Below are 13,435 nucleotides of genomic sequence, written 5' to 3'. Positions count from 1 at the left end.
ACAGCCGCTAGTAGACATGGTTAGTGAGTGACTGCTAGCATGATCTAAGGGTAAGGATAAAGTAATTCCATTTATAAAACCAAGTAAAACTATCCATATGCACACAACCATATATACATAACCATGTCGGGAAAAGGGACCAGGTTTAGTATGCCTTTAAAACCTGTACCTATATAATGGATTCAGTTCCCCCTATTGAAAGGGTCCTAGTGCGTGTAGCCACATGACCACGGAAGTATCCCATGGTATGAATAGTACATTCCCCAGATATAATGTTAAATCATGCACACGGTCAACAAGACCAACCTCATATCAGTAAATATGAGTTTCCAGTTTTGGTCCCCCCGGGACCTCCATCTTCCACGGCATAGCTACACCTCTCGCCATTATTTCCTAATTAAAACCAATTTTCAAATAATCAAACAAGTATCCATTTATTAACCAAGGCCATTGATATTGGTATCGTCATACCAACCCTTACTTGTAAGTAGCATCCATAGCCAACCATTTATAGGTTTAAGGGGACTTTGATGTCCCCTTTCATTTACCATATTAAACAACTTAGGAGACTTCCATGTTCCCCACAAGCATATCTAATTAGCCTTTCTAAATCATTTAGACCATGCATAATTCCTTCACTAAGTTTAATACATGCAAGAGTTCCATTAAAAAAAGTCAATGTAATGAACATATCTTTATAAGCATTTTGTCAAACACATTGGGGCATAATATGACCAAAATCAATTTCAATTACCATTAAACTATTCCCTGCAATCCAATTATCCAAAACCTCCATTAATGCATATAAAAGCACAATTAAAACCATGGCAAACCATAACCAACCATTTAATATCTAAAACCCCAAATCATATTTGAAAGGCAAAATCATGTAATAGAAACCATGAAAACATTCATATAAACCATGCCTTTAAGTAAAATTAACAACGAGGGAAGAGAAATATTCCTTAAACCAAGATTATGATAAAAATAAATCACCAAGACAAGCCCCAAATTTATCCTTTAGTTGTAACCCCAGCTCCCCTAGCCCAAAATCTCTTAAGAGAATTATGCAGTGTTTAAGAAGAGTTTCTAAGTGTAAATGAATAGAATAATAGGGTAAATAACCTCCCAAGTAGGTTAGAAGTTGTGGGAACCTATTAGAATAATTGGTAAATGTCTAGAATACCCTACTTTAGTTGCACAAAAATCTCATTATAGGGATACGACTGGCCCACACGAGTTGTACCCTCCCAATACGATCGGTATCCATCATTCGTAACCCGGCCTCCATTCTTGGACCAAACACCATCCAATATATGACTTATCTAACCAAGCCCTACCCACAATATATGATCCATATCCATGACCCATATCCCTGGAAGAATAAAATACTTGGAGGATTAAACACTGCCTACCACACAAGTCCTTGGTACTATTCGTACCCTGGATTCTGTCTCATGGTGAGCCACTCCTACTCAGATCCAACCTAAGTAACCAAGTCTAAGATTAAGTTAAGAAAGAAAATGACCCGTAACTACTAATATGACTCATACCCCCTAGTCGTATCCATTCCAGCAACTACTAATACGACTCGTACCCCCTAGCTTCTCTTCAAAAGGGAATGTTGGATACTCTGTATTTTAATTATTGTATCATTGCATCAATTTTATTAATATTTATGCATTCTTAAATGTTTAATTCAAACTAGGTTTGAGGATTTTCTGTTGTTATACACTTACACTGATTTTCCCTTGTTTTAATGGGTTTTCCATGATTTGAATGTTGAATTGTAAACTGAATTTGGGGTTTATCATAAGGATGGAATTTGGTACTCGGGTTTTATAAAATTAATGGATTTTACATACTGATATAGCATTAACCTTAATCTATATTATAATTTGGTTTCTAAATAAGGGTATTGTATAACTCACCGAGAAGGTGTTGTCCGGGGGGACCAATACTAGAGACAACATTTGTCGATATTGGGGGTATATGACCATTGTGTTTTTTTTACATAGTATGTTTTTGTGAGGCCATTATCTTGGTGACTTTAGCCTAATTTCTCTGGTCCACATGACTAACATGGACTAGGGCCTTTTCGGCAAGGAAAGAGGACCCATATAGCTTGTACGTGCCTGAAGGTCAGTATGAGCTACATGTTCATGATGGACAAGTTTCATGTCCCTTGTTCCCTATCTCAACATTTTACTATATTATTATTGTTCGATATGTATTTTATTATTGGATTTGGTATATGTGTATATTATCCCTTTTCTTAGGTTGCATGCCAGTACTCGCCGTACTAGCCATCCCTGGATGCTACAATATTTTATGATGTAGGTTCGAAGAGCTTTTTTTTTACCCTATGTAGAATTAGGTGGTTTGGTATTCTCTTTGGACAGCTGGGAAGTAGTGAGCCTTCCATCATTTAGAAGATATTTTCTTCTTTTAGTATATTTACTACTTCAGTACTTTTGGTTTTCTTTTTGCACAGTCGGGGTTATATCCCGACATGGTTAGTATTCCTTGCTTATAAGCTCTGTAGACAGTGTTGGGTTGTCATTTTATTGGATTCATTTTAAACTTATATATATAATTTTTTAGATTATTAAATTTATTTATTTCTATTGGTTAGCTTCTGTAATTTCATATTAATACAATGATCATGAGGTAAGGCTAGGGAGTCACCGTATTTCTTGGTTGGTGTGGGATGCCCATCATGGGAATAACTGTAGTTTGGATTATGAAAATCTTTGTCTCAGAGCACAGTTTAGGGTCGCTGGGTGTCTACAAAGTCGTGTCGAGTAGAATCCAACTCCTAGCTTAATAGTATTAGAGATCATGCCTCCACAAATATATAATGGATGTAGGAACTCAGCCGAAACCTCCATCCCAATTGGAGAATGCACGGAGGAGGTTTGCCCTACTCATGAAATATAGACTTGGTATAGTGCCCATACTCCTAACTTTACTGCTCCACCTGGGGTTTCGTTAATACCTAATAGTTCTCCTCGAGCTTCTCATGCAGGTGCTACTCATACTCAGTCCACTTAGAGAGATGTCTAAAATGCTGAGTTTAGTTAGTCAATTCACATGCTTGATCAGATTATGGCATCATAGTCTCTCTGATCAGATTGGTCCAGTCACCAGTTCATCTGAGGTCACCTGAGTTAGCCAATTTATGAGGTTGAATCCCCCAACCTTTATAGTTTCTAAGGTTAAGAAAGATTCTCAAGGGTTTATTAATGAAATGGAAAAAATCTTTAGGGTTATGTATGCTAGTGAGAGGTTGAGTTTACAGCTTATCACTTAAAAAAAGTGGCTTGTTAGTGGTATGAGTAGTGGGAAGATCTAAGGGATGAAAATACTGAGCCATTTATGTGGGAAGATCTCTCGGGTACTTTTCTTGATTACTTTTTCCATCATGAGATGAGAAAAGTCGAGGCTGAAGAGTTTGTGAATCCAAAGTAGGGTAAGATGAGTGTTAAGGAGTATGCATTAAAGTTCACCCAACTATCCCATTATGATCCTGTGCTTGTATCTAGTATAAGATCTAGGATGAGAAAGTTTGCTTTGGGTCTGTCTCATATCTTGGTGTTAGGGTGTAAGGCTGATATGATGAAAAATGACATGACTATCAAGGCTAGTAGTTTACAAGCAACAAGTGAATATAAGAAGATGAAGCTAGTAGAAATAAGGTAAATTCACAGTAAAAAGTTTAAGTATGCAGAGCAAGGTGCGAGTCAGCAAAATAGTGGAAAAGAGGGTAGGAAATGACCTAAGAAGAAGAAATAGGGAAATTTGTATTCGTCACTAGAGCTTCGGCTCCTAAGACCTCAAGTGATCGATACTTTTAGTTTAGAAATGGTCCTAAGGCAAAAGGTGCCCAGTCTTAGGCTAGTGAAGCTCAGTCAGCCTCACCGTGTCCATCTTACCATGGTTGTGGGGAGCCTCACCATGGATATTACAAAGACATGATAAGTCTGTGCTTTAATTATGGTCAGCCTGGTCATATGCAGTGAAATTTTCCTTCAACTAGGGGTGCATCTGGGGCTAGTAAGGCTCAGGCTGCTACTTTTTTAGCTCCTGTAGCTAAGGAACTACTACAGGGATGGGAACTGGTCAAAATTGCCTATATGTACTTTCTACTCATCGGGAATCCAAGGTATTCCCAGGTGTTGTCACTATTATGTTACATCTTTTCTCTTGCAATGTTTATTACTTACCCGATCCCAGTTATAACCTATCTTATATGACTCCTTATGTTGTTGTACACTTTGGTTTTGGTCCTGAAAGTATTTTTGACCCTTTTTCAGTTTCTACCTCAGTGGGTGAGTCTGTTGTTTCTAGAAAAGGCTATAGAGATTGTGTGGTGTCCATATTTCATAGATAAACATTGGTATATATGATAACGTAATCTTGGGGATAGATTGGCTTTATTTGTGCTATGCTTCTCTAGATTGTAGGACCCAAAGGGTCACTTTTCCTTTCCCAAATGAATCGGTAATAGAATGGGAGGGGAGTTCCATAGTACCAAAGGGGAAGTTTATCTTTTATCTTAGAGCCCAAAATCTAATATCCAAAGGGTGTTTGTACCATCTAGTTTGGTTCAAAGATTTTAACTCTGAAAGTCCCTCCTTACAGTATGTTTCTGCGGTTAAAGAGCTTTCTTTTTCCTGATAATCTTCCTGAGATTCCCCCTGATAGGTAAAAAGGCTTTGGGATCGATCTTATACTAAATACTTATCCCATTTCCATTCCTCTTTGTAGGATGGCTTCTTTAGAACTGAAGAAACTAAAGGAGAAATTAAAGGGTCTCCTTAATAAGGGTTTTATACATCCTAGTGTTTTTCCTTAGGGTGCTCCTACGCTTTTCGTGTGAAAAAAAGAAGGGTCTCTCTAGATATGTTTAGAATATCGTCAATTGAATAAGGTCATGGTGAAAATTAAGTACCATCTTCCTAGAATTGATGACCTCTTTGATCAGCTTCAAGATGCTAAGCGTTTCTCTAAAATAGATCTTTGTTCGAGTTACCATCAATTGAAGATTAGGGAGGTTTATATTACCAAGACTTCTTTTCAAACCATTTATGGACATTTTGAGTTCTTCGTCATGTCTTTTGTATTGACTAATGCCTCTACTACTTTTATGGACCTTATGAACCGAGTATTCAAGAAGTTTCTAGATTAGTTTGTCATAGTGTTCATTAATGACATCTCGGTGTACTCCAAAAGTGAAGAGGATCATACAAATAACCTACGGATTGCATTGCAGACTTTAGAGGATTAGAATTTGCCTTCAAAAATTTTTAAGTGTGAATTTTGGCTAAGTGCTATGACTTTTCTTAGGCATATTGTATCCAGTGAAGGAATTAAGGTGGATCCATAAAAGATTGAGGCAGTTAAGAAGTGGCCTAGACCCACGACTCCCATCGATATTAATAGCTTCTTGGGCTTGGTAGGTTATTATAGGAGATTTGTGGAGAGTTTCTCACCTATGGCTTTTCCACTAATGAGGTTGACTCAGAAAAAAGGGAAAGTTTCTATTGTCCGATGCATGTGAGGGTAGCTTTGTTAAGTTGAAGGATAAGTTGACTTCTACTCCTATTTTGACCCTACCTGAGGGTACTGAGGGGTTCGTTGTGTACTATGGGTTGTGTTTTGATGCAACATAGAAAGGTGGTAGATTATTATTCAAGGAAAGTTAAAGGTTTCACATATGAAAGGGGTTTTGAGATTTAGGAAAAAGGGAAAACTTAGTCCCTATTACATTGGTCCATATTGAATTATTAGAAGGATTGGGAATGTTTCTTATGAATTGAAATTACCAGCCAACTTGGGTTTGGTTCCTCCTATTTTTCATGTGTCCATGATGAAAAGGTATGTGGGCGATCCTTCCTTAGTGGTTCCAGTTGAGGATATTGGCATTAAGGATTTTTTTCCTACGAGGAAGTCCCAATTGAAATCTTGGATAGGCAAGTTCGAAATTTAAGAACTAAGGAAATTGTTTCAGTGAAGGTGCTTTCGAGGAACCAAAAGGTAGAGGAGGTGATACGATTCAAGCTACGGGAATAAGAATCTAACTACGAAAATTGAAGATAATCAACTCAAGATAGAAGATATATAGATTAACACAAGAAACTATAAGAAATTAAGAACTAATGAGTGTTTCAAACACAAAAACTCTTAATCTAATAGATTCAAATAATAAATCTCTTACGTGGAAAAAAAGGGATTTAATTAACTTAAAACCCTCATTTCTAAACAAACATTCCATACAAGTTCACCAATCACACTCTCAAGTACAAATATCATTCAATATACAATATAAGCTAATGGAAAATAACCCTAGGAGTTTTTACTTATAGTCTATTACAAGGACCAAAAGTGGCCTATGAGAAATTATGAAAAAAACGTTAATGGAGGAATTTTAGGTGGAAACTCATCATTTAGGTTGTCAACAAGTTGATAGCTTGTCAACCAAGTCATCAACCTTAATAGAATATAAAGTCCTCCATATCCTCGTCGACTTAGTCGTCAACAAGTTGGCAGCTTGTCAACTAAGTCATCAACTTAGTCTCCAGTAGGTTTACAACTTGTCAGCTAAGTCGTCAAAAGGTTGATATCTTGTCAACTAAGTCGGAAACTCTTGGCAGAATGTCATTTGTTCCTCCTTCTGTTCCCAAGCTATTCATTATGATATGAAATTCTTTGGAGGGGCTCAAAACATGCTCAAGTACTTCCATCTTCATAAATAATCCTTGAAGGACTTGTAACTTCCGTGCTTGCATTATAATAAATGGTCTTGAGGACTTTTGGATTGTACCATCCTCTCCATCTTGAAAAGAATTTGACATTAAATACGGAGGAAGATTAATCTTATATGTATTATTATTTTTCCTTTCAATCACTTCGAATTGTCCATCATCTTGAGGCATCAACTTAGCTTTCCTTTGGGTTGGGAATCGGTTCTTTCAGAGATGTACTCATACCTAATCGCCCGATTCAAGTACAAGACTTTTTCTCCCTTTGTTCACCATATTAGAAACTTCTAGATTCTTCTTCAAAAGGCTGAGTCTCACCTTATCATGCATCTTCTTCATTGCTTCTGCCCTTTTGTTTCCATCTGAGCTTATCACAACACCACTAGACAAAGGAATAAGATCTAAAGGGGTAAGGGGGTTAAAACCACAAACACATTCAAAAAGAGTCAAACTATTTTTCGAATGGATAAAACAATTAAAATAAAATTCACTAAGGGTAGATGATATTACCAAGAGGCCATTTTACCTTTAACCACGGAACGTAACATAGAACCCAAGGTCCAATTTACTACTTCCATTTGACCATTAGTTTGTGGGTGACACGATGTTGATAAAAGTAATTTATTTTCAAGACTTCCCCACAATGACCACCAAAAGTGACTAAGAAACTTGGATTACCAATCACTAACAATGGTCCTAGGAATACCATGAAAATTTGACAACATTCTCGACAAACAAGGAGGCTATATTAGGTGTATCCTCACGCTTATGACCCGGGATAAAGTGGGCTATTTTTTAGAACCGGCCAACCACAGCAAAGTTGTTATCCTATCTCTCCTCATTATAGGAAATCCAAAAACAACATACATAGAAATGTCAGGCCATGGGCATAGGGAAGTGGATAAGGGGGTATACAATCCCTGAGAGAGATGGCATGATTTGTCACTTTTACAATTCATACATTGGCCATAAATTCTAGCAACATCATTATGCATCTTGGGTCAATAGAATTGTTCCTCTAAAATTTCAAGGGCCTCTTCAATTTCAAAGTAACCCACCATACCACTATAATGTGCCTTTCTCAGAAACAACTCTTTGCAAAAGATAGAGGGCACACATAATCTTTTTTCTTTGAACAAGAAACTATAAAAATTAGAATAGGGTTAGGAATACATATCCCTTATCCATCTTTCCCTACACATTCCTCATAATCCTGAAAGATTTGAGCAAATGTGGGGTCCTCGGGGTACATTGCCTTTAGACACTCAAAACCGATCAACTTAGAGGACAATGTACAAATTAGCACATGTTTCCTATATAATTCATCGGCCACCACATTTTCCTTCCCCTTATTTTATTGAGTTACATAGGGGAATTGTAATACCCCAGGAAATTTTTCATTGAAATTTTGTGCGTAAATATGTTGGGTTCTATCTTCTAGAATGAATTATAAATTTTTCATATGGAATGTCTTAGATTATGACCCACCATTATGTAGAGTATCGAATAATGTTTCCAACGATATGTGTATCATCTAAAATGGACACCCGAGCGATGAGTTATGAACATTCCGATCGAACCATGAATAGTAGTGAACAGTAAAACGTGCAGGAAAAAGTACTGAGGCCTTGCATATTTTTTCTCCAAATTTAAATGATCATAACTCCTTGTACATAATGATCTGAGTGATCTATTATATATCAACGGAAAGATCTACAAGTCCTCTTTCCAATGAAAATGGTTTCATCCAATTTGTCTATCGGAGAAAAAAGTTATGGTCGATCTACTTCAGCCTATCAAAAGAGAATTTTTGGGTCAACTTCAAATGATCATAACTCCTTGTACATAATGATCTGGGTGAGATACTATATATCAACAGAAATATATGAGAGTCCTCTTTCTAATGAAATTGGTTTGATCCAATTTGGATATCAGAGTAAAATATTATGGTTGATCTACTTCAAACTATCAAAATAGTCCACCAAAGGATAGATTCAAGAATTATTTGATTTTTTGGGGCGTTTTGGTCATTTCTCCTCACCCAAAATCCATCCACACCCTATAATAAAGCCTATTAGAAGAATTATATGTTATATTTCTTCATACACATGAGTCTTCATACATCCTGCATTTCTTATAAATATTTACGATGATGATGTTTATACAACTGCATACACCCCAAAATACTCAGTTTTTTTCTATGGTACTGACCCACATCTTTGGATGTGAGCTGCATTTTCTCGAAATGTAGGTTTAGGTGCTCAGTTCCAGGTTCGACAGTGATTCCTCAGGCACGCTATTCTACATCCTCTGTTGTGGTGGGTCCTCATGTTCTGAGGATGTGATATCTGATATTGGTTTCACGGAATCGTTTACATTTGATAACTGAGTATGAGTCAGTTGGGGCATGTCTCAATGGTTCGTTGGTTTTATTGATTTTCTTAGAGGCTTGTCAGACTAGTATAGATGTTGGAAGTTGACTAATAAGTTGTATTTTGTTATCTTTTTGAAATTCTTTTATTCTTGAATGATGATTACTCTGTTGATATTTGAGGGTTATTTATGGAAACCACATTGATTTGTGTTAAATTGAATGAAAATGATGAAAAGGGTTATCTTGGGGCTACTCGTAGCCTCAAGCATCGTGTGACACTCTGGAACCCATTTTTTGGGGCGTTACAAACTTGGTATCAAAGCCTAAGGTTTTAAGGTATCCTAGGGAGTCTGACAAGCCACGTTAAGTAGAGTCTTGATCATCGATGTGTAGCGTGCCACATCTATGAGCAAGAGGCTACAAGACGTTTTAGGAAAAAGTGTAATTCTTTCTTTCAGAAGTCTATCGTGCTTAAAGTGTCTCTATCTGCTATTGATTTGTGCTCTCCTCTTTCAGAAATATGCCTCCACGTTGAGCGAGAAGAAATAATGATGGTCAGCAACCTCAACCCACTGACCCATTGAATGAAAACGTGTCTCATGCTGAATTTTGGGCAGCTTTTCAGGCGTTGGCCCAAGCTGTTACTACAAATATTCAGGCTAACCCAGCCCCGGCTCCACAGCAGCAGGGAGATGATTCAGCTGCTGCCAGGATCCATGACTTCATGCGGATGAATCCACCAGAATTCTATGGGTCCAAGTCTGATGAGGATCCATGGTTGTTTTTAGAGGAGGTGCGGAAGATTACTCAGGTGATGCATGTATCTGAGGAATATAGTGTGGAGTTGGCTACGTATAGGTTGAAAGACCTTGCTTATAAATAGGTTGTTGCTTGGAGGAAAGGTAGAGGTGAGGGAGATGTCGGGGCAAGAGTTCCAGGATGCATTCCTAGATAAGTTTTTCCCTTTGGAGATGAGGAAGGTGAAGGTGGAAAAGCTTATGAACCTGCGACAAGTCTCTATGACTGTTAGGGAGTATTATCTAAAGTTCAATCAGTTGGCCAAGTATGCTCCTGACTTAGTGGCTGATAATTGGGCTAGTATGAGTAAGTTTGTGACTGGAGTGTCTAGTTATGTGGCTAAAGAGTGTAGGTCTGTTATGCTGAATAGTGAGATAAATCTTTCTAGGCTGATGACTCATGCCCAATAGATTGAGGCAGACAAGATTAAGGAGAGAGATAGAATAAGAGGGAATAAGAGAGCTAGGTCCTAGCAGCATGGACAGGGTCAGACTAGATCACAGCGAGGGAGTCGTCCTCAGTATCAAGATCATTCATCTATGCCAGCAATGTCATCTACTAGTGCCCGTGCTTAGAGGTAGGCAGGCGCAAGGTATCAGGTCATATCCATCCAGGTCCCAGTACAGTACTGGCAGTAAGCCAAATCATCTCCTGTGTCCTAAGTACGGTAGGGCTTATTCGGGTGAGTGTTGGGGTGAGAAGAGGGGTTATTTCCGGTGTGGTGACATGGGTCACAAAATTAGAGACTGTCCACGGGATGGACAAGGGCGTCGTGACTATCGCCCTCAGACCCAGTATCAGACTATTAGTGCTCCGGTTCCAGCGACTCACCCAGCCCCAGCTCAGGGTGCCTCTTCTAGCAATGCTGGCGGGCAGTGCCAGAATAGATTCTATGCTTTATCGTCCCGCCAGGAACAGGAGGACTCTCCTAAAGTTGATACTAGTATGCTTTGTATATTTTAGTTTGACATGTATGCTTTATTAGATCCTGGATCCAATTTCTCATATGTTACACCTTTGATTGCTGTGAATTTTGAAATGAGTCCTGAGATTATTTGTGAGCCTATCCTAGTTTCAACCCTAGTGGGTGATTCGATTGTTGCCCAAAAAGTATATAAAAAGTGTCATGTTACCGTTCTTCATAGAGTCTTATTGGCTGATATGATTGAGTTAGACATGGTAGATTTTGATGTGATTCTGGGTATGGACTGGCTGTATTCTTCTTATGCCTCTATTGAATGTCGGACCTGAGTGGTCAAGTTTCAGTTTTCGTGTGCATTCGTGTTTGAGTGGTTTGGGAATTCTGTGTCACCCAAGAGTCATTTTATCTCTTACCTTAAATCTAGAAAGCTTATTTCCAAGGGGTGTATTTACTATTTGGTTAGAGTCAAAGACACTAAGTCTGAGACTCCAACTCTCCAGAATGTTAACATTGTCAATGAGTTTTCTGATGTCTTTTCGGATGATCTCTCAGGGATACCTCCTGATAGAGAGATAGAGTTCAGGATTGATCTTCTTCTCGATACTCAGCCCATTTCTATTCCTCCTTACCGTATGGCCCCTGCAGAACTTAAGGAGTTAAAAGAGCAACTCAAAGATCTACTAGATAAGGGTTTCATAAGGCCCAGTGTTTCTCCTTGTGGTTCTCCTGTGTTGTTTGTGAGAAAGAAAGATGGCTCTTTGCGTATGTTCATTGATTACTGCCAACTGAATAAAGTCACCGTAAAAAATAAGTACCCTCTTTCGAGAATAGAAGATTTGTTTGACCAATTTCAAGGTGCAAGTTATTTCTCAAAGATAAACCTTCATTCTGTCTATCATCAACTCAAAGTTAGGGAGTGTGACATCCCGAAAACCATTTTCTGAACTCGTTATAGCTATTTTGAGTTTCTTGTTATGTCTTTCGGGTTAACTAATGCCCCAGCAACTTTCATAGACCTCATAAATCGAGTGTTTAGACCATATTTGGGTATGTTTGTCATAGTGTTCTTCGATGATATACTGGTGTACTCCCGTAGTGAGGATGAACATTCTGATCATCTCCGAACTATCTTGCAAAACCTTAGAGATCACAAGTTGTTTGCCAAGTTCATTAAGTGTGAGTTTTGGCTAAGGTCAGTTGCTTTTTGGGTCATATCATTTCTTTCGAGGGTATTAGAGTTGATCCCCAAAAGACCAAAGCTGTTAGAAATTGGCCTAGACCTATTTCTCCTACTTATATCCAAAGTTTCTTGGGTTTAGCTGGCTATTACCACCATTTTGTTAAGGGTTTCTCCTCTATAGAGTCTCATATGACTCGGTTGACCCAAAAGAAAGTGAAGTTCTTGTGGTCCGAATCTTGTTAGAAGAGTTTTCAGGAGTTGAAGACTCGACTCACTTCAGCCCCTGTTTTGACTTTGCCTGATGGTGTTGATGGTTTTGTGGTGTACTGTGATGCTTCGAGAGTTGGGTTGTGTTGCGTATTGATGCAGAAGGGTAAGGTGATAGCTCATGCTTCTAGATAGTTGAAACCCCATGAGAAAAATTACCCCACCCATGACCTTGAGTTGGCTGCTGTTGTGTTTGCTTTGAAAATCTAGAGACACTATTTGTATGGTGTCCATGTTGATGTTTTAACTTATCATAAGAGTCTATAGTAAGTGTTTACCCAGAGAGAATTGAATCTTAGGCACAGACGATGGTTAGAATTATTAAAGGACTATGATATGAGTGTGTTGTACCATCTGGGCAAGGCCAATATTATGGCGGATGCCCTAAGTAGAGTGTCCATGGGTAGTGTTTCGCATGTGGTAGAAGGTAAGAAAGAGTTGGCTCGTGATGTACATCATTTGGCTAGATTGAGGGTTAGGTTGTTTGACTCTGCTGAAGGTTGTATAGGGGTTTAGAGTAGTTCCGAATCCACCTTGGTTTCGGAAGTGAAGGAAAAGCAATCAGTCAAGGACCAAAAAGTAGAGGTTTTCTCCCAAGGGGGAGATGGTGGGTTGAGATTGCAGGGTAGATTCTGTGTCCCAAATGTTGATGATATGAGATAGAGGATTATGGATGAAGTGCACGGGGCACAATATTTTATTCATCCTGGTGCCACCAAGATGTACCGAGACTTGCGGGAAATCTATTGGTAGAGTGGCATAAAGAAAGATATAGCAGCTTTTGTAGCTAAGTGTGCAACATGCCAACAGGTTAAGGTTGAACACCAAAGACCTGGTGGTATGAGGCAAGAGTTTAGTATTCCCACCTGGAAGTGGGAAGAGATAAATATGGACTTCATGATTGGTTTACCTCCTTTCCGACGCCATCATGATTCCATTTGGGTTGTGATTGATAGGTTGACTAAGTCTGCTCATTTCTTGCCTGTTCATACTTCATATACTGTTGAGGATTATGCTAGATTGTATATCCGAGAGCTAGTCAGACTGCATAGAGTTCCCTTGTCTATCATTTCGTATAGGGGTACTCAGTTCACTCCGTAATTTTGGAAAGCTTTTCAGAAGGGTCTTGG

The sequence above is a fragment of the Capsicum annuum genome, chromosome 1 (assembly GCF_002878395.1).
Source record: "Capsicum annuum cultivar UCD-10X-F1 chromosome 1, UCD10Xv1.1, whole genome shotgun sequence".
NCBI lineage: Eukaryota > Viridiplantae > Streptophyta > Magnoliopsida > Solanales > Solanaceae > Capsicum > Capsicum annuum.
This window is presented reverse-complemented; position numbering follows the sequence as displayed.